This window comes from Zea mays, chromosome 10, assembly GCF_902167145.1.
Source record: "Zea mays cultivar B73 chromosome 10, Zm-B73-REFERENCE-NAM-5.0, whole genome shotgun sequence".
NCBI lineage: Eukaryota > Viridiplantae > Streptophyta > Magnoliopsida > Poales > Poaceae > Zea > Zea mays.
Genome location: NC_050105.1, coordinates 89,338,458 through 89,362,214, shown reverse-complemented (window position 1 = coordinate 89,362,214; position 23,757 = coordinate 89,338,458). Strand labels below are relative to the sequence as shown.

Genomic DNA, 23,757 nt, shown 5'->3' with positions numbered 1-23,757 from the left:
ATTCGTCCTCACAAATTTTGCCAACATAACGTGGCAATAGCGTTATATATCGGTGCCATACCTACGTTCTCTCTCGATATATTGCTAGTCGTTAGCTACACATACGGTTTCGAAGTTAGTGTACCTGCAGAAAATTCCATCACAGCCCAGTTTCCAATGATGCAATTCACACATGACAGTTTATCACAGTTTATACTTCATATATTTCTATATGGAGGCCAGCTCCTCATTAAGCGCCGAGCCACGCATAGGCGCCGCTGCCACACTTTAACCATAGGACAGCTCATTATGGTAACTCACCTTCTTACCTGAGCACAGGTGTGTCGTTGCGAGTACATTACACTTCTCAGTATTCCCATGTATGTATACCCATACACATCCATGGGGTACTGAATACCCAGAAAAGTAAATACTCCACATCTCATCCTTCATATATACATATGTAAAACATGTATATAATCAAGTGCTTTTTATACTCTTCCCTAGTTCGACGTTTGTTCGGTCATGCTCTCACATATCACCTTACCTGAGCGTCGATCCATTCAAGACTGAATGGCCTCAAAAACAACATTACACATGTATGAAATCCCCCCAGGTTGTGGTTTAGTATTTTAATCTTTGCCACCTAATAGTCCTTAATTTAGGGCTTAACAGAGGATGTCGCTAGCATTATAGTTTTTCAAATCTGTTTGTCAAAACCAAACAATGTGTTTAGTTGAAAATAAGTTTTTCGAAACCAAAACTTTGCTTTAAAAATATGTATGTGACCGTATTATACTTAATCACGCTCTGATACCAGCTGTCGTAGAACCTCCCAAGTTATCGGGCCCACATGCACCTGTCCTTGTCTCAAAGACCTCAGACGGCTATGCATGTGCACTAAATAACTTAACAGGATCTGTCCGAGTGCCCCGAGGACCTCGGATAAACGACGTACCGCCAAGATCGCAGGATTAAGTAAACACAAATCACACACCAACATTTGCAGCGAAAATAAATTCTTTATTGCAAAATGATTACATGTTACAATAAGTTCACATTATACAATTATCGAAGTGATTACAAAAGAAAGTGATTCAAAAAGAATTACACTTTAAAATGTATAAAACATTTATAAGTTTTAAAATACATGCTAGCTTAAGTGACAATCCTCAATAACGAAGCTTAAGATGAGATACACCTATATAAGAAGGCCGAGCCCACCGACACTTAACATCAATCACAATCAAAGCGACTCGTAACCTGTAGCAACAATGAGAATAAAACCATGAGTACGCAATTACTCAGCAAAACTTACCCGACTAAAGAAAAGACTCTCAATGGTATGTTGGTTTGTCGGGAATCAAGGTAAAGCTTATCAAATTTCAAAAACTCATTTTCGCAGAAAAGCTTACTAGTAGTGGATCCTTATGCAAAAATTTTACTTCACAAATTAAGTACTTTTCCTGAATCTAGATTTGCCTGATCTAGAGCATTCACTTGTCCTACACTAGTTTCATTTTATCAACTTTAATTTCACTTGTTATCTACGCTGAAGGTCAAAGATCCAGTCTTCATATCCGAGAAGTTCGGCGATCTGAATCGATTAATACCCAGCTGGGGATCTCCAACCACACGACATATGTAGCACTTAACCATTGCATATGTCAACTCGCCCACGGGTTTCTCAAGACCAGAACGGCTCCCCGCCAACCAAGAGCTCAGTACCCCACCATCCAGCCTCTTGCTAGGTGGATACACGATACTCTCGCCATCTCTCCACTCCCATTGTGGGCCGACCTTTCTGGTATTGGTCCGACCGAGGCTAAGCTTACCCATGATGAGGCAAGTGGCCAGTTAAAGGGTCCTAGATCAGCAGGCCAACAATCGGAACGGTCCTTAATCGACACAGACGAGCGACCTTTCCTACTCAACGTCTGGTCCAGATTTATTTAAACCATTTTTCCCATTTTTGGTACCTGGCAGGGGTACTCTTTTCCGAATGATGAACCCACTCCGGCCGAAGGGGAATCATCACCATAAGTTTGCTTTGATTTTTGAAACAAAAAGCCCATAATAGTGTTCCACATCATTCTTTTTAAAAGAAACAACTTTTAGTTTTTCTAAGCAGGGCTAAGCCTCATTAGTTCTCTTTATAAAACAGGTATCAAGGAATAGTAATCGAATTCCAAGGAATGGTAATGCATCAAGTGTTTCATCACTCAATTTCTATCACCTAATGCATCATATAAGTGATGAAAATTTTAAAACAGCAAGGTCGGGCTTGCCTGGGATACACTAGGTTAGTGTGGTTAGATGACGTCCGCTTGGTGAACATCAACAATCCTGACACTTGATCAAGTCGTCCATATCGAGATGGGTCTGTCAAAGCCACCTTGTGATCCATCCTGATCCATGCCCTCCAATTCACATAATCATCTAGCGTACCTATTGGAGATGCATAGTGCATATGAGCATGAGCAAGTACACAAAATAGATAATCTATACTAAAGAGGATAAATACTTAAAACAAGTCATCACAATTCCTATGAGCACACTATATGTGAAGATATTACTAAGTACCAGAAGCGCATCTTTTACACTTAAATATATCTAACTCAAGCATCGAACAATCATAAGACTACACACAAGTCTTAAGCTCATGGACTAGAGCACACTGCCAACAGACTAACACTATTATTAGCACTAATGAACAACCCATTATTTATAATTATAAGGACACAAGAACACTGGTAAAGCTAATTCTATGTTGTAAGTATCATGACCAATGGGTTATCAATAATTGAGTCACATGATCATACCTATAAAAACAAAACCAGTCAACTACAGTCACCATTCTATTCTACAGCAAAGAAGACAATAAACCTAATTGAGAACATGCCCAAGGGAGTCAACACAACCAAACACTTAGAACCCATTGATGATTTTTGTTGCACTATATTAACCAATACAATTAGCTCAATCCACTACAACCATAACAGGTGCAGATCTGAAAATTAGCCACTTAACTTCATTTATCAAGACAAGAACTAACTAAATCTAGGTATCCATACAAAAGAAACTCCAAGTAATCATTTTAATACTTGCTGATTTTGGATAACAAAACATCAGCTATTTGTTTAGCACATAACTCACACAATATTCATCCTAAAATGATAAACTAGGACTTTATGGAAAGATTATGAAGTCCTCTATAACTTTGGTATTATCGTCATAACAAGATTCGACATTTAGAAATGTCAAACAACACTAAACGTAAATTCTATCCAGATTTGGACAGAATTCGACTACTCAGTTCAAAAATCCATAACTGGAGTTCGAGCCATCTGAATCAGGTGATCCTAGACTTTTTAGAAAGCTAGTAGAATTGTCTACAATTCATTTATAAATGTCCCAGGTTAATTCAATATATATCAAGGTCAGAAAACATGAGAAAGGCTCCGTTGTCCAAATTGGGACAGATTCAGAGATCCTAACTCAAACAGTTGTAACTTAATTTATAGATCACCAAAAAGGGTGATTCAAAATTTGTTGGAAAGCTTAAGGAAAGTACTACAATTGTTTTATAATTACTAAGGGCTGATTCTCAGTTTAGCTTAGCCAAACAGTCCAATTTTCGAAACCTGTACAGAATTTGGACAGATTCTGAAACTGGAATTGGAAAAATCATAACTTCTAAACTACTAGACCTATGACCATGAATTTTTACACAAGCAAGATAAACAAATGGCCTACAACTTTCCTATATAAGATTTCTACAAAAAACGTAATTTAGTTCCTCACACAAACGGCGCGGCAAAAACAGTACATGTAGCCCAAAACAGCAACTAGACTGTTTTAGTTTATACATAGCTTCTACACATTATTTGACTCGTTCTCTAAATCATCTTACTAGATTAACTTGCTTGGCGCATAATTAAACATCACAGGCATGCCATGGATTAATGAGGGTCGATGTTCCATGGACTTCACTCCACACTACAAACAATCAATTCTATTATCCAATCTTTCTTAATTATCTAGTATTTACTTTACTAAAGAAAAGGTGATGAATAGACTTAATCTGGTTATCTAACTATCCATACCCAAACTGAATTAAGTTTTACTGCGAGAAACTCCAAGATTTAGTAGTACAATGCTCTACTTGGAAATTGCGATCTATGGACTTCATACAAATAAACAGACATTCATTAAAGGTATAAACACAACCACCATGTAGACACGATTATATTCACCATGATTTCCTCACCTAACTTTCTTCTCCACTAACACCAATCCATACACATAGACACGACATCGACCAAATCACTGCGAGTGACTCGTGCATTTCAATAAGTATTATACCTATGACCATGACACACACATGCTACTATCAAGAGGACGGACATAATTAAAACATCCAACTAATCTATCCATTCAACCAAGAAGAGAAATAGTGAACCAGCTCACCAATACAAAACATGACTCAAATCCAAAATATCAACGGCGAAACCCAATTCGAACATTTCGTCGAACACCTGGCGGGCGTCAAATTGAACTGTGCTTCTTCTCCACCAAATCATTGGATTTCCCCTTCACATCTCACACATAAGCACACACATACTCACAATCAACCACAGACCACATGTATCAATTAAAGAGATAAGTAACACAAGACAAAAGGGACCTCACCGATAAATATGAACTGCACAAGTCGACAACGAGACATCCATGGAGGGAGGTGCTGCTCAGGGAATGACGAACTCTACTGGCACATGGGGTTAGCTCGCCATGTGCTAACAGCAAGGGGATAGGGGAGAGTGGCGAGTAGAGAGGCTGGACTGGCTTGAGATGAGGGCGTCGAATGGGCGAGGACGAGCGATAGAAAAGGAAGCTCGGTGAGCTCAACCACCAGGGGCACGGCCGGGTAGTGAGCTCGACGTTGGGGCTAGGGCGCCAAGGGAGATGGTAGAGCAAGCTGAAGCAAGATGCAGCGATGCGCCATGGGAGAGCGACAGCAGGGAGATGGGTGGATCGGCGCAGTGGAGCAGGCGACCCGAGGCGTGGTGGCCATGGCGCCAGAAACGTCGGGCAGGGAGAAGACGCTGACCAGTAGAGCACCGAGGGGGAGAGGGCGGCGTCGGGGAATGAGATGAGGGTAGAGGACGCCGGCTCCAAGGGCGCTGGGGAGGGGCTCGGCCGGCGACAAGACATGAGCTAGAGACGAGATCCATGGATCGGCCAAGGAGAGGAGCTCGGCTGATGCACCACGGAATCAGCAGAGAAGAAGCGATTTTGGGATAAGGCTGAGAGAGGAGGTGGCGTCGCGCTATAGAAGGAAACAACAGAAGAACATACGAAGGAGATAAGAGAGCAGAGAACAGTGGTGAGATACTACCAGAGAAAACACGTATATTCCAGATAAGGAAGAGAAAAAAAATAGACACGTAGACGATAAAAGTTAGCTTTTCCCTCTCCATATTTTTATCAAATTAGCATAGACATATATTTTAGACTGCGTTCGATTCGATATGAAATCAAATAATTTCATATGTGGGCTGAACACCTGATTCCACGTCTATAGACAATTTACTGGAGAAACAGATCTCATTTATAAATCCTCGGACGTGACGTTTCGATTAACGAGAGGGGACTAAATTATTTTACACCTAAAAACTTGAGTCGTCGAGTTCTAGTTAATTTAGTTGAGCCTAGACGATTTCACCGCTATCCGAACATCTATCTAGAAAACAGCTCAATTTATAACTCTATGCCTGCTTTTTTTGTTGGATACAGATTGTGATCGAATTTATAAAATCGAATTCTCATATTCGCGTACTAGATTGATCCAATTAGCATAGGCTCAACATCTTGAAAGATTTCTAGAATCCAAACATCTCTAAATTTTTTGGACGGCTTAGATAGACAGAGATAGATACGATATCAAAATAGCGATAACAAAGATGAGTAGAATTTAGTGTCCATTTTATTTTCACTGATATCCCGTGTTTAAGTCCATAGTCGATGTCGAATAGGAAATAAACACCTGGGGTGTTACAGGTGTTACAGGCCGCGCCATGGGGCCACCGGGACCGCGCCGAGGGGTCGCCGGGGGGGGGGGGTCGTGCCGAGGGGCCATGACACGCAGGGGGGCGCAGGGGGGTCAGGGGGGCGCAGGGGCGCGCGTGGGGGACAAGGGTGCGCAGGGAAGAAGAAAGGGGAGGGAGAGAGGGAAGAGAGAGAGAGGGAGGGAGAGGGAGAGTTCACCTTGGGTCTCCAAAATCCGGCGATAACCGTCACCGAATCACCTTGGGCACGAGGTGGGAGAGAGAGAGGTGGTAGAGAGGGAGTTGCGGGGCGAGAAAATCAAATGAGAGAAAGGGAGAGGGGGGCGTTAGGGGCGTGCTGGGCTGGGCCGGACCAGGCTGTTCTAGGTCAGGCTAGGTCGGGTCACGGGTCGAAAACCCATGGCACACACGACCAGAGATCGGAAACCAATCACGAATCAAAATCCGAGCGAGGCAAAACGGGCGCGCGATTAAACACTACATCAGACAAAAAAATATGCTTCGGCATGATGCAACACTCATGTCAACTTAGGTTTTTGTTTACACGCGAGACGGACACCAGTCGCTATACTGCTTTGAAACTGGGAAGGAGCGTAACAGGAAGAGAAAAGAGAGTAACGCCTGAATTTGGTGAGTAATAAGGAAGAAAAAATTCTACCCCCAAATTCAGGGCGTTACAAACCTATCCCCCTTAAAAGAATCTCGCCCTCGAGATTCAAAGTTGGCCAGCAAAGAGTTCAGGATATTTGGCCATCAAATCATCTTCACGCTCCCAGGTTGCTTCTTCCTCAGAGTGGTGACCCCATCTGACTTTGCACATTCTGATAGTTTTCCTCCGGGTGACCTTGTCTGCAGTCTCAAGAATCTGTGCTGGCTTCTCTATGTAGGTCAAGTCTTCTTGGACTTCCAGATCTTCCACTGGAAACTGCTCTTCTAGCACACGCAGACACTTCTTCAACTAAGACACATGAAAGACATCATGCACCGTTGACAAACCTTCTGGTAGACTGAGCTGATAGGCCACTTCTCCACGCTTTGCGAGAATCTGATACGGACCAACATATCGGGGCACTAGTTTGCCTTTGACTCCGAATCTTCTGACTCCTCTGATCAGTGATACCTTCAGGTAGACAAAATCTCTGACTTCAAAACTCAGCTCTCTCCTTCTTGTGTCTGCATAACTTTGCTGCCTTGAATGCGCTATCTTTAGATTCTCCCGAACCATCTTGATGTTCTCTTCAGCTTCGAGGAAAATATCTGGCCCAAACACTTGCTTTTCTTCAGGCTGATCCCATTGCAACGGAGTTCTACAACTCCTTCCATAAAGCGCTTGAAATGGTGACATCTTCAAGCTGGCCTGGTAACTGTTGTTATAGGATAATTCTGCATAAGGTAATCTCTTGTCCCATCCGGACTAATCTTGCAACGCACAGGCTCTTAACATATCTTCGAGGATTTGATTAGTTCTTTCAGTCTCACCGTCTGTCTGCGGATGATAAGCTGAACTGAAATTTAGATGTGTACCCAAGACTTCATGCAACTGCTGCCAGAAATGAGAGGTGAACCGCGTTCCTCTGTCTGACACTATCTTCTTTGGTACACCATAAAGACAAACGATCCGGGACATGTACAACTGCCTCAATACTGCACTGATGTAGCTAGTCTTGACAGGTATGACGTGGGCTGACTTGGTTAAGCGGTCCACCACTACCCAAATGGAATCATAGTCGGTTCAAGTGCGATGCAATCCGACTATGAAGTCCATCCCGATTTCATCCCATTTCCACTGAGGAATTCGCAACGGCTGCAACAATCCAGCTGGCTTCTGATGCTCTGCCTTGATCCTTTGACAACTATCACATACGGCCACATGTTCTGCGATCTCCCTTTTCATTTCGTACCACCAATTTTTTTTCAGATCCTGATACATATTCTCACTTCCAGGGTGTATGGAATATGCTGTCTCATGAGCTTCCTTGAGGATCAACACCCGAATATACTGGACATTGGGAACACACAAACGGTCCTTGAACCATACCACACCTTCTGCATCCTCTCGAAAGTCTTTGCCTCTTCCTTCTAGAATTAGTTACTAGATTTCATTGATCTTTTCATCATTCTTCTGTGCCTCTTTGATTTCCCGCTCTAAGGTGGGTTCTAACTCAACTGTTACTCCTCGCATGCTGTTCAGAAATCCGAGGCTCAACCTGTCAAACTCTTTGGCCAACTCATAGGGCATCAGATGAACGACCATCATGTTGACTTGACTTTTTCTACTTAAGGCATATGCTACCACATTCGCTTTGCCTGGATGGTAATGAATCTCCAATTCATAGTCTTTGATCAATTCTAACCACCTTAGTTGTCTCATTTTCAGCTCCGACTGGGTGAATATGTACTTCAGGCTCTTGTGGTCTGTGTAAACATCACATTTCTGCCCGTACAGATAGTGCCTCCAAGTCTTTAGTGCATGAACCACTGCTGCCAACTCTAGGTCATGGATTGGGTAATTCTTCTCGTGAACTTTCAGCTGCCGGGACGAGTAAGCCACAACTCTTCCCTCTTGAATCAATACACATCCCAAGCTAGTGTAACAAGCGTCGCAATACACCGAGAAGGGCTTGTGCAGATCAGGCAAGACTAAGACAAGCGTTGTAGTCAACTTCTCTTTCAGCGCTTCAAAGGCCTCTTGGCACTTCTGAGTCCACTTGAACTCCACTTTGTTGGCTAGCAAAGCTGTCATCGGTTTCGCAATCTTCGAAAATCCTTCAATGAATCGCCGATAATATCCGGCCATTCCAATGAAGCTCTTGATTCTTCGAGCATCTGTTGGCGCTTTCCAGTTTAGAATGTCTGTCACTTTCTTCGATCCACAACTAATCCATCTTTATTTATTATGTGACCCAAGAACATGACTTCATTAATCCAGAACACGCACTTGCTCAACTTTGCATACAACTGGTGCTCTCGCAATCTCTACAATACCATCTTCAAATGATCCACATGCTCCTCCTCACTTTGAGAATATATAAGAATATCATTAATGAATACCACCACAAACTTGTCGAGATAATCCATGAACACACTGTTCATCAGATTCATGAAGAAGGCTGGTGCATTCATTAGGCCAAAAGGCATAACGGTGAACTCATACAACCCATACTTGGTAATAAATGTTGTCTTTGGATTGTCTGAAGGTCGAATCCTGAGCTGGTGATAACCTGACCTCAGATCTATCTTTGAGAACACGCTAGCTCCTCTTAGCTGGTCGAACAGATCTTCTATTCTAGGCAAGGGGTACTTGTTCTTGATTGTGACCTCATTCAGAGCTCGATAATCGATGCACATCCTCCTGGTGCCATCTTTCTTCTCCACGAATAGGACAGAGGCGACCTAAGGTGAGGTGCTTGGTCTGATGTAACCTTTCTCTGACAGCTCATTTATTTGCCTCTTGAGTTCAACCAACTCTGGTCCAGATACCTTGTAGGCTCTTTTAGAAATGGGGGCGGTGCCAGGAAGAAGCTCTATGGCAATCTCAACTTTTCGCTCAGGTGGCATACCTGGTAAATCTTTCGAGAACACATCCAGAAACTCCGACACAACCTTGATAGTCTCGAGTGGATCTGCCTCCTTGCTATCAATAGTCATCTGATGACAACCTCCTTTCCTTGGCTCGGGTGAGACTAACTCAGCTACCACTTCTCCTAGTGGGGACACTAACTTAATTTTCCTCTTATCACAGCTGATAACTGCCCGGTACTAATCTAGCCAATTCATCCCTAGGATGACATCTATTCCCTGGGTACCCATTACTATGAGGTTAGCGGGAAATTATATCCCCCTTATTTCCACACTTACATTCAAGCAAACACTATAGGCTCGAACTTTACCATCGGCTGAATCAATTTGAATGGGTGTTGACATGGTAGTTATTGGAAGATTATGCGCTTCTACCCATGATGCAGTAATAAATGAATGTGTTGCTCTAGTATCAAATAATACTTCTGCAATATGGGAGTCGACTGGAAACATACCTACTATCATGTCTGGTGTTTCCTGAACTGCTTCAGCCTCCAAATGGTTCAGTCTCCCATGATTGTAGCGTGTCTGGACGCGGTTGCCTGCTCCTGGCTGAGACACATTCTGCTTCACTAGGGCACTAGGGCCTGACTGCTGCTAGGCTGCCTTCTTTGGACAATGCATCACCCAATGACCTTGCTCTCCACAATGGAGACATGATCTGCTTCCGCCTTGCACTCGGGCTGCTTGACTGCTATGGTTGGTTGCTGGGGCGGGGAGGCAAGGTGCATGCTGACTCTGCCTCTGGAACTGACTTCCTCCTGCCTGACTGTTCTAGCAATTTTGCTACTGATGCTGGGGGTACTGCTTCTGAAACTGCTGCTGAGGCGGGCGCTGATTCTGCTTGAACTGCTGAGGCGGGTTGCCTGAGAAACGAGGGTGATTGCTGCTTCCAGGTCGAGGTCCACCAATCTTGCGCTTGCGATCCTCCATTTCCTTGTGCTTCTTCTCTGTCATGATTGCCCTGTCGATCAGGCGCTGAAATGTGGGGAAGGTATGATTCATCAGCTGATAGTGCAGGGGATCGACTAAGCCTCTCAAGAAACGATACTGTCTCTTGGCATCTGTGTTGACATCTTCAGGAGCATAGTGGGACAGTTGCAAAAACCTGTCTCAGTACTCACTGACAGACATGGGCCCTTGCTTGAGCGCCAGAAATTCCTCTTTCTTCACTGTCATCAGACCTGCTGGAACATGCTACTGACGGAAATTATCTCTGAATTCCTCCCAAGTGATGGTGTCGGGGTTAGCATGGGTGGCGAGGTAGGACTCCCACCAAGACTGAGTTGCTCCTCTCAACAAACGCGGACCATACAGATCTTTCTCCCTGTCATCACATTGAGCGGTGTGCAACTCTCGCTCCACGGTACATAGCCAATCTTCAGCATCCATGGGGTCAGCAGAGTGAGCGAACACCAGGGGATGACCTCTCATGAATTTAGCACGCTTGTCTTTGGGCATCTGAGGCATCTGAGGTTGAGGTGGGGGGCTGATGCTGCTGCTGCGTAGCGGCCAGAGTCTGACCAATGGCTTGGACTGACTGAGTCTGCATCAAGAACATCTGCTCTATTGTCATCGGGGGCGGTGGTGGCAACTGCTGCCTCGGTGCCTCATCCTGCGGTGCTGCCTGCTCCTGCTGAGCACGCCTTCCTCCTCTGTGCCTGTTGTGTGACATCTGCAGAATGCAATCATACATCAGAACTGATCTTGCAAATCTTGCAGCATAAGAAAAGAGTACATAATCCTCCCACAATACTGAATAGATAAGCATCTTCACTGACTCCCAACACAGACAAACACAACTTCTCAGATAAAGAGGAAAGTAGAGTAAAAAGGGCTTCCCAACTAGATAACTAATTTTATTAACATTAACAGGTAAACCAAAGTGCAGGGGGTACCCACACTCCGGCGACAGTCATTACAAAGATCCAAATCCATCATAGTTCATCATGACAAACATAAAAACACAGGATAAGCAAACTACCCTGTCTAACTAAAACTAACTGAGAGTAAGATTAAGGCTAAAACTAAGACTTCTATTTTAAACTATAATTACAAGATCCGACGATGATGGTCTATGGTTCTAAATTAATCCTGGTCCTGCAGTCGGGGTTACCATAGGCATGGTGTCCACGCCAAGGTGAGAGGTACGAGTGCTGAGTCCCGATGGCGCAGGAGAGCCATCCTCTAGGTGACGACGCTCCGCGTGCTCAGCCCGCTACTGGGCGATCTTAGCACGAGCCCTACTCAGCTCATCTAAAGCATGGTCCAGCTCGGTGTTTAGCACGTCGGCTAGGTTGACTGTGCTGCTCAACCTAGGATTGTCCTCACCAACAGGTGAGACTACCACGCCTCCTGTGCTGCCAGATGGATGGCGGGGGTAATACCTCAGGTCGAGACCATCGACCACCCCACCGAGCACTGAGCAGTAGTGCGAAAGCGCACGCCGTGCGGCATCTTGTACGGCCGCCTCAGCTGAATCCCACTCAGACATGGAGTAATGGTCTGAGCAGACCCCTGCACCCCGGAGACTATTCTCCAGAGGGTGCACCAAACAAGTCGCCTCCCAGTGGTCCGAGTAAACCCCACGACTATGGTGGAAGACAACACCACGATACTCGATAGACCAAGTACGCCGATCGAGTGCCTCACGCAGCAAGGTGTCGAGCACGTCGTGGAAGTGACACCCGCGAGCGGCGTCACGAGTGATGGGTCGAGCAACCCATCCCTCCGTCTCCTGTTCCTCTTAAAGGTCGGTGCTGTGGCTCGAGCTGCTGCCATCACCTTCGTCGTCGGGGTCTCCTCCAATAGCTACTCCAGAAGCCGGGATGCCCAGTGGTGGTGCAGGGGGCGCCTCCAGCAGGGGCACAGGAGAGCAGCTCCTCACAGACTCTACCTCCTGCTGAAGTGAGGAAGAAGAGCCCTGCTGCTCCAACTCCTGTCGCTGACGCTCCTGCTCCTCGTGCAGGTGGTGGTGCAGCCTCTCCAAATGGCTAGACTGACCAGTCACCGGATGGCGAAGCGGATGCTCCGCGAGACGAGAAGGCAAGAAAGGAATGACTAACTTCCGTGCGGTGTGTCTAAGACGAGCCATGTACAAATGACATCGTGAGCATAAGAGTGAGAACAGAGCTAATATGACCAACAAGTAAACCATAAAAAATTGGAATTAGCATAAAACAAAATTTTCAGCAAGGTATAATATATATAGTAGAACATAGGTTTGGTCGATATGACCAACTTTTGAAGGGATACCAAAGTCAAGGTGATAATAGAGGTCTGTATTCCTTAGAACGACCATTCTACTCTAGGTTAGCGGTCCTACAGTCAGCACGACTTTGATACCACCTATGTCACACCCGGTTTTAGAAGGCAAACCGAATGCGAACCATGTACGTGCCAGGATCAGCAATGCACGTACACAGCAGTTACATAACTAGACATCATCACATAGTGCTCAAATAATAACATAAAAGAGGGTAATAGTTGATTACATTATAATGTCCGAGACATCCACATAGTGATTAACAATTATCAAAGTGCGGAAAAGAAACACAGATACACACGACCTTCACAGGCAGCCGACTGGGGGTTTACCGCTAACCCACGCCTAGAACTCATCGTACTCTTGGAACTCCTGGAAGTCCTCCTCCACGACTTCATCTTCTCCTGAGCAGTGGTTGCAACGTGGACAACCTGGGGGGATTTGGTGTGTAAAGCAAGGGTGAGTACACATCAACATACTCAACAATTGTCCCGTTTGGCTGTAGTGGACTAGCTTTATGTGGGGTTAAGTCAGGCAATTGCTTTTAGTTGGTCAGGTTATTATTACTAGTAGAGTGCCAGGTTTTAGCATAAACCCAAATTGTTAACCCAAAAGTACCCTTTCCAAACGAAAAGAATACCAGAAACTTTACCATAAGCATAATCATACCATCATCCTCGTCACCACCTGCAAACCAAACATCTTTGATCAAAGTATCCCTAATCAATGGAACTCCCTTGGCCGCTCATAACCGCGAGCACGACTGATATATCAGTTTCATAACACTCTGCAGAGGTTGCGCACTTTACCCACAAGTCGTGATTCCCTCATGCCTCGGGCCGATCGAACCCTTAAACACTACCAAGGTGAATAGGCAGGGTGTCACTATGTAGCCTTTACAAATATTCCCTGAGGCTGTAGCCGCCCGTTAGGTTTCCTAAATGTACCGCACTCCTCCCCAAGGGGCAATCCAACCTTGACAGAGCGAGCCGCATACACCGAGCCCCATTAATGGCACGACGGTGAAGTGAACTATACCTAGTTCCTCTAATTATTCAGCTAAGGGCGTCCCATTCGACCCTCATGGTTGCACTGTTTTCTCAGGCGGTCATCCAACGGACCAGTCCTTACAGAGAGGCACTCGAGAAACAGCTCGAGTCGCCTTAAATATCACAGTATCATCATCATAATCAAAAGGAAAAACATCGTATCATAAATAATCTCATCATGTTCATTGATTAATGTGAAGCACTAGCATAAAGCTAAACCAAAATAACACAACCCAAATAGATAAAACCCAAATAGATAAACAAGGACAAGATGAACAAAAGCTAGTCAATCCTTAGGTATAAACTGTGTAAATGCGGGGAGTGACTTATAAGAATGAGTAGGACATAGATGGGTCAAGGGACACATGCCTTCACCAACCAGCTGCTGCTCAGGGTCTTCACCTGCAACTCCTTCGGACTCCGCCAACTGACCGTTATCTATACGAGTTCAAACATACATTCCACACATTTAATAAAAGGAACAATACACCATGCAGTAAAATATAACAAATAAGCAGACGCTCGGTGCATGGCTCGCACCTACAACAAAGCGAGAAAGAGAAAGTAATGATCGAGGCTACGGTCGAAGAGCGATCACGTTAAGCGATTATAGATTAAAGTACTCGTCTAAACATAATCGTATTAATTTGACAATTACGCTATACATAGAACAGAGCTATGCTATATGTTTAATTATTATCAACAATTAAAGGTAAATTTAAAAGGGTTGTCGCGCGGTAAAACGCATGACAACACATATGAACTTAAACGGAGAATAAAACAAATCATCGCGCGACTAAGCATGCAATGAGACACTTGAATTAATTATGGAAAATAACGCCAAGCGTCGCGTGACGAAGCACACGACAGTGTACGTCACTTAAACTGAATTTAAAACGAAACGCCGCGCGACGAAGCACGCGACACAGCTCACTATATACTCTAAAATTGAAATGGGTCATCGCGCGACGGAGCGCGCGACACAGCACGTTAATTTAACTAAATTCAAAACTAATTAAACTGAAACTAAACTAGGTCTCCGCACGACGAAGCGCGCGACGCAACACGTTAATTAAATAAAATTTAAAATTAGTTAAAACCAAAAGTTAATCACTGCGCGTGTTGGGCTACGCGCGCCAGGGGCGCGCGAGGCCACGACGGGGCGTGCCGACGGGGCCGCGCCGGGGAGCCGCGCCATGGGGCCGTCGGGGGGGGGGGGGGTTGCGCCGAGGGGCCGCTAGGACAGCGCCGAGGGGCCAGGACGAGTAGGGGCGCGCACGCGGGGAGGGGGGGTCAGGGGCGCACGTGTGGGGGCAAGGGGCATGCAGGGAAGAAGAAAGGGGAGGGAGAGAGGGAAGAGAGAGGGAGGGAGAGGGAGAGCTCACCTTGGGGATCCAAAATCTGGCGATAACCGTCACCGAATCACCTAGGGCACGAGGTGGGTGAGAGAGAGGTGGAAGAGAGAGAGTTGCTGTGCGGGAAAATCAAATGAGAGAAAGGGAGAGAGAGGGTTGGGGCGCATGAGGGGAGGGAAGGGGGCTAGGGGCGCGCCGAGCTAGACCAAACCGGGCTTGGCTAGGTCAGGCTAGGTCGGGTCGCGGGTCGAAAACCGGCGGCGCACACGACCACGGATCGAAAACCAATCGCGAATCAAAATCCGATCGAGGCAAAACGGGCGCGCGATTAAACACTACATCCGACAAAAGAAATATGCTTCGGCATGATGCAACACGCATGTCAACTTAGGTTTTTGTTTACACGCGAGACGAACACCAGTCGCTATACTGCTTTGAAACTAGGAAGAAGGAGCGAAACAGGAAGAGAAAAGAGAGTAACACATGAATTTGGTGAGTAATAAAGAATAAAAAATTCTACCCCCAAATTCAGGGCGTTACAATGTTCTACAATAAAATCTACTACAACCTAACCTTTTATAGATTTAATGATTCATAAGGCAAGTCATATTCTATAAGTGCATAAGCCCATTTATCAATTCTACCATTCGTAATTGGGATTTGCAACATGAATTTAATCACATCGGTTTGACCAAAAACAGTGCAAGGACTAGACAATAGATAACACCTAAACTTAGTGCAAGCATAAAACAAGCATAATCATAATTTCTCAATAAAGGTATATCTTGTTTCAGCATCCACCAGCCTCCGGCTTAAGTAGGTTACAACATGCTCCTTTTCTTCGGTCTCTTGAGTCAAAATAGCTCCGATCACTTTATCTTCGGTTGCAATGTATAACCTAAATGGTACACCTAATTTTGGTGCTTTTAATACTAGAACCGAAGACAAATAGTTTTTAATAAGATCAAATGCTTTCTGTGTTGTGCCCTCCAAGTAAAATCAACATTATTTTTAAGCCTAAAATAGGAATAAAAGCATCAACCTACTTGGCTAAGTTAGAAATAAACCTCTGCAAATAATTTACCATGCCGAGAAACTTCTGCATTTCGAGCTTACAAGTTGGAGCCCCTACATTCTAAATGGACTTAATTCGGTTGGGATCTATCGCTATGCCATGCTCATGAATGATGAATCCTAAAAACTTTCCAGCCGACACCCAAAAGCATATTTACGAGGGTTCATTTTTAAACCATACTAGCACATCTTATCAAAGGCTTTGCACAAATCAGCTATATGAGAACCAAATTTAGCCGATTTAACTACTATATCATCAATGTAAACTTCCAGTGTTTCCCAACAACTCATGAAAGATCAAATTCATAGCCCTTTGATAAGTGACACCAACATTTTTAAACCGAATGTTATGACAACCCACTCAAACAACCCAATAAAGCCTAGACATATAAAGGCCGTTTTCGACGCATCTTTCTCGGACATGAAAATTTGATTATATCCGGCATTACCATCAAGAAAGTTAATAACTCTATTTCTTTATGCATTGCTAATTAACATGTCGGCTGCGTAGGATATTCATCTTTAGGTGTTGCTCTATTTAGATTTCGGAAGTCAATACATACTCTAAGCTTATCTGAATTCTTCTTCTCCACCGACACAATATTAGAGACTCACTCCACATATCTGCAAGGCCTAATAAAGTTAGCTTCCAAGAGCTGATGAATTTTGTACTTGATCCAAGGGAGTAAGTGAAAGTCGCTTAGAGGGGGGAGGGGTGAATAGGTGAAACCTAAAAATTATAAACTTTGAACACGCACTTTGTGATATCCTGGCCTCTGGGATGGTGATATCCTGGCCCAAGGCTTAATAGAATTAATAGAGTATCCATTCCAACAAGGTGCATCTTCTTTTTTGGAAGCCTAGCTATCTCGAAAGAACTCCAAGTTAAGCATGCTTGACTTGGAGCAATTTGGGATAGGTGACTTATCGGGAAGTTTTCTTGGTTGCGCATGAGTGAGGACAAAGTGCGCACAAAAGACTTGTGTTGGTCTGTGGGGACAATATATGATCCTAGCGAGCTGTCAGGAGTAAGTACCGTCAGTCCAGGGATTGGACGGGGTGTTACAAGTGGTATCAGAGCCGACCCTCAAGGTTTCACGGGCGTGTGTGGGCTAGGGGGTTCAGGTATATGGCGCATGGCGCATGTGGGCCCAGAGTGGTCACATGGCATGGCATATGACGACACTAGACACATAGACGTGGCTAAGAGGGAAGGTTCCCGGATTGGGGTTGACCGACGAGGACATCAGTCTTCTAAAGGGGTGGATTGTGGTAACCTGGTCCCTGGGATGGTGATATCCTGACCCAAGGCTTAATAGAATTAATAGATTATCCATACCAACAAGGTGCATCTTCTTTTTCGGAAGCATATCTCGAAAGAACCTCCAAGTTAAGCGTGCTTGGCTTGGAGCAATTTGGGATGAGTGACCGATCGGGAAGTTTTCTCAGGTGTGCATGAGTGAGAACAAAGTGCGCACAAAAGACTTGTGTTGGTCTGTGGGGACAATATATGATCCTAGCGAGCTGTCAGGAGTAAGTACCGCCAGTCCAGAGATTAGACGGGGTGTTACACACTTCACCCGGGGTTAGGGTTAGAAATAAATAATAGTGAATTCAGAATGCGGAAGATAGTTCCTCTTGCTATGAGTTGCTCAATCAAAGCGGATAACTTTGGGAGCAAACTCAAAACAATGTTGTGAGCAAGAGAACTTTAGAGAGAGGAGAGGGAAGAAGCAAATCAAATGGTGAAGATCAACACGAGTGGACACGACGATTTGTTTCCCGAGGTTCGGTTGTAAAGAACCTACTATCCATTGAGGAGGCCACAAAGGTCAGGTCTATTTCAACCCTTTCCCTCTCTCAATCGATCACCTAGACCAGTCGAGTGCTTCTTCTTAATCTTATGGGTCACTAAGACCCTGCAAGGATCACCACACAATTAGGTGTCTCTTGCTTGCTTTACAAATCACTTAGAAAGTTTTAGAGAGAGATGAAGAAAGCACGATTAAAAGCCAAGCAACAAGAGCAATAAGAAAAGACACAAAACCACACTCTCTAAAGTCACTAATTACTAATGATCAATAGTCACAATTATGGAACTTGGAGAGATTTGGAAGCTTGAATGTGTCTTTGGTTGAAGTGAATGCTCTTGTATTGAATGAGAGTGAATGAAAGGCTTGGATGATTTGAATGGAGGTGGTTAGGGTTGTATTTATAGCCACCAACCACTTCCTAGTCGTTGCTCCTTTTCTGCTGAACACGGACGGTCCGCACGTCTGAACCATAGGGTCCGCCCCTATACATCAACGACTGAAATTACAACGGTCAGCAGTAACGGCTATATCAACGACTATAAGTGCATTAAATGTGTTGTCAGATTATCAGACAGAGCAGTCGCGGATGGTCCGGCCGTGCACCCCGGACGGTCCGTGAGGACGCTAAAAATGAATTCTACCGAACCCGTCACCTTCGGGTTTTTCTAGATTTACAACGACTGGACGGTCTGCGCCTGTTCCCAGATGGTTCTTGCTTCTCCTTCGAATGGTCCACATTGTTAACATATGTTTTTGCAGAGTTCCTGTCCGAGGCTCACCCTAGTGTCGCGGACGGTCCGCGCATAGGTGCTTTTCCAAAAAAAAACTTCTCCTGTCCGGAATAATCTAAGATATTCAGGACAGTCGACTTAGAATAGTTGTAGATGAACTTATGTACCCGAGAAATGATCAACTAGGCAAACTAGTTAGTCCATAAGGTTTGTGATGGTGGTCAAAAACAAAAATCGATTATAGGAAATGTTTGAGGCCATTTTCCTTTCAATCTCCCCCTTTTTGGTGATTGATGCCAACACAAACCAAAGCAAATACAACGTATAGAAATGTAGCTACTTTGAATTTTGTTAGATGTGCATAAGTTACTTTGAAATAACAGCAGTTCTAAGTATATATGAATGTTTTGACATAGTTAATATTTTGTACCACATTTGCACCACTTAGCTTGTTTTTGCAAATCATTTGGAAAATTCTTTTCAAATTCTTTTGAAATTAGCCAATGGTATAAGAATATGATTTCTAAAGCATTTTTAAGTTTTAAAAGATTCTCCCCCTTTTTCATTTTCCTTTGGCTAATTAAAAGCTCCCCCTGAAAAAGTTCATCCCTTATATGTCAATAGAGTTTTTGCAAATGCAAATGTTTGTAAAAAGCTTTCAAAAAACAGGGTGGTGATGCGGTCCTTTTGCTTTGGCCTATTAATTTCTCCCCCTTTGGCATTAAGCGCCAAAAATAGAGAAATCGAGAGGTCTTTATCAATAAAGTTATGAAAGTAAATACATGAGTAGGGCAAAGGATACATAATAACGAAAGAGTTGTAGTGGAAACCTTGCCTTTGCCTATTACTCCATTTCCCTTTCAACCTAAGGCTAAGTATAGAAATACTCTTGGAAGCTCATTAAGCTTAGCTTTGGCACAAGAAGAATAAGAAATGTGCATTTGTACCAAATGAAAGAGATATGACATGATCAAAGGTATAAAATGAGCAATATGTGCAAGATTTTAATCAAAGTTCCGAGAATCTAAGACATTTAGTTCATTCCTAAGCTTACTAAAAGTCTTTTCATCTAGGGGCTTGGTGAATATATCGACTAATTGGTTGTGGGTGCTAACATAAGCAATTTTGATATCCCCCTTTTGTTGGTGATCTCTTAGGAAGTGATACCGGATGTCTATGTGCTTAGTGCGGCTATATTCAACGAGATTATCCGCCATGCGGATTGCACTCTCATTGTCACATAGGAGAGAGACTTTGCTCAACTTGTAGCCATAGTCCCTAAGGGTTTGCCTCATCCAGAGTAATTGTGCACAACAATATCCTGCAGCAATAAACTCGGCTTCGGCGGTTGATAGAGCTACTAAATTTTGTTTCTTTGAAGCCCGAGACACCAGGGATCTTCCCAGAAACTGACAAGTCACTGATGTACTTTTTCTATCAATTTTACATCCGGCATAATCGGCATCAGAATACCCAATTAGATCAAAGGTAGATCCCTTGGGGTACCTTAGCCCAAACTTAGGAGTGTAAACTAAATATCTCATGATTCTTTTCACGACCCTAAGGTGGATTTCCTTAGTATTGGTCTGGAACCTTGCACACATGCATACTGAAAGCATAATATTCGGTCGTAAAGCACATAAATAGAGTAGAGATCCTATCATTGACCGGTATACCTTTTGATCTATAGATTTACCTCCTATGTCGAGGTCGAGATGCCCATTTGTTCCCATGGGAGTCTTGATGGGCTTGGCATTCTTCATTCCAAACTTCTTGAGAATATCTTGAATGTACTTAGTTTGGTTGATGAAGATACCCTCTTGGAGTTGCTTGATTTGGAATCCAAGAAAATACTTCAACTCCCACATCATGGACATCTCAAATTTCTGTATCATAATCCTACTAAACTCTTCACAAGATGACTTGTTAGTAGACCCAAAAATAATATCATCAACATAAATTTGGCATATAAACAAGTCTTTAACAATTGTTTTAGTGAAGAGAGTAGGGTCGGCTTTTCTGACTTTAAAACCATTAGTGAGAAGAAAGTCTCTTAGGCGTTCATACCATGCTCTTGGGGCTTGGTTGAGCCCATAGAACACCTTTGAGAGCTTATAAACATGTGAAGGATACTCACTATCTTCAAAGCCGGGAGGTTGCTCAACATACACCTCTTCCTTGTGGAAAGCACTCTTCATGTCCATTTGATACAACTTAAAGCCATGGTAAGTAGCATAGGCAAGTAATATACGAATTGACTCAAGCCTAGCTACGTGTGCATATGTTTCATCAAAATCTAAACCTTCGGCTTATGAATATCCTTTGGCAACAAGTCAGGCTTTGTTCCTAGTCACCACACCATGCTCATCTTGTTTGTTGTGGAATACCCACTTGGTACCTACAACATTTTGATTAGGACGTGGAACTAAATGCCATACCTCATTCCTCGTGAAGTTGTTGAGCTCCTCTTGCATTGCCACCACCCAGTCGGGATCTCTTAGTGCATCCTCTATCCTGTATGGCTCAATAGAAGAAACAAAAGAGTAATGTTCAAAAAAATGAGCAACTCGAGATCGAGTGGTTACCCCCTTGTGGATGTCACAAAGTATGGAGTTGACGGGGTGATCTCGTTGAATTGCTTGGTGGACTCTTGGGTGCGGTAGTCTTTGATCTTGAATTTCTTGCTCATCTTTTTCTTGATCCACTTCATCTCCTCCTTGATCAATGTCTTACTCTTGAGGTGGCTCATCGTCTTGATCTTGATCCTCTTCTTCTTGTGCCATTTCCTCATCTTGAGTTGGTGAAGATGCTTGTATGGAAGATGATAGTTGATCTTGTGCTTGTGAAGGCTCTTCGGATTCTTTTGGATACACATCTCCAATGGACATGTTCCTTAGCGCGACACATGGAGCCTCTTCATCATGTAATTCATCAAGATCAACTTGCTCTACTTGAGAGCCACAAACACAATGGCACAATAAACTTCAACTAATCCAGTGGACTTGTTGAAGACTCTATATGCCCTTGTGTTTGAGCCATAACCAAGTAAAAAGCCTTCTGCTACTTTAGGGGCAAATTTAGAATTTCTACCTCTCTTAATAAGAATAAAGCATTTGCTCCCAAAAACTCTAAAATAAGAAACATTAAGCTTTTTACTGGTGAGGAGTTCATATGATGTTTTCTTGAGGATTCGGTGAAGGTAGAGTCGGTTGATGGAGTAGCAAGCGGTGTTAATCGCCTCCGCCCAAAACCAATCCGGCGTCTTGTACCCATCAAGCATGGTCCTTGCCATATCCAAGAGAGTTCTATTCTTTCTCTCCACAACACCGTTTTGTTGAGGTGTGTAGGGAGAAGAGAACTCATGCTTGATGCCCTCCTTCTCAAGAAATCCTTCAATTTGAGAGTTCTTGAAGTCCGTTCCATTATCGCTTCTAATCTTCTTGATTCTCAACCCGAACTCATTTTGAGCCCGTCTCAAGAATATCTTTAAGGTCTCTTGGGTTTGAGATTTTCCTGCAAAAAGAACACCCAAGTGAAGCGAGAATAATCATCCACAATTACAAGACAACACTTACTCCCGCTGATGCTTATGTAAGCAATCGGGCCGAATAGATCCATGTGGAGTAGCTCAAGCGGCCTCTCGGTCGTCATGATGTTCTTGTGTAGATGATGAACTCCAACATGCTTCCCTGCTTGACATGCGCTACACATCATGTCTTTCTCAAAAGAATATTGGTTAGTACTAAAATGTGTTCTCCCTTTAAAAGTTTGTGAAGATTCTTCATGCCAACATGAGCGAGCCAGCGATGCCAGAGCCAGCCCATGTTAGTCTTAGCAATTAAGCAAGTGTCTAGTTCAGCATTGTTATCATTGAAATCAACTAAATATAGCTGACCATCTAAAACTCCCTTAAAAGTTATTGAATCATCACTTCTTCTAAAGACGGTAACACCAATATCAGTAAATAGATAGTTGTAGCCCATTTTACATAATTGAGAAACATAAAGCAAGTTGTAATCTAAAGAATCTATAAGAAAAACATTAGAAATGGAATGGTCAGGAGATATAGCAATTTTACCTAATCCTTTGACCAAACCTTGATTTCCATCCCTGAATGTGATTGCTCTTTGGGGATTATCATTTTTCTCATATGAGAACATCCTTTTCTCCCCTGTCATATGGTTTGTGCACCCGCTGTCAATTATCCAACTTGTTCCGCCGGATGCATAAACCTACAACACAGATTTAGGCCTTGTTCTTAGGTACCCAAACGATCTTGGGTCCTTTTACATTAGAAACAAGCACCTTGGGTACCCAAACACAAGTCTTTGGACTCTTGTGTTTGCACCCAACATATTTGGCAACTACCTTGCCTGATTTGTTAGTAAGCACAAATGATGCATCAAAGGTTTTAAATGAAATGCTATGTTCATTTGATGCATTAACAATATTTTTCTTAGGCATTTTGATATGAGTTGTTTGCCTAGATCTGGAAGCCTCATTACTGTAAATAAAAGCATGATGAGAAACAGAATGAAATTTCTTAGCATGAATTTTCCTAATCTAATGCTCAGGATAGTTCTCAGGGTATAAAATGTAACCTTCCCTATCCTGAACCATGGGAGCCTTGCCCTTAACAAAATTAGAAAGCTTGTTTCTAGGGGCATTAAGTTTGATATTGATTTGGCTCCCTTGTTGGAAGATAATGACATCCTTAATGCCAGGGCGTCTCCCATTATAAAGCATACTATGAGCAAATTTAAAATTTTCATTCTCAAGTTCATGCTCAGCAATTTTAGCATTTAATTTAGCCTTGTGTTCATTTTGTTCTTTAATCATAGCA

General features: G+C 43.5%; 1 pseudogene; it reads right to left on the bottom strand.

Annotated features, from left to right (window-relative positions):
- Positions 1-4,791: 4,791 nt before the first annotated feature.
- Positions 4,792-5,200, bottom strand: LOC111590312 (uncharacterized; annotated as a pseudogene).
- Positions 5,201-23,757: the final 18,557 nt, after the last annotated feature.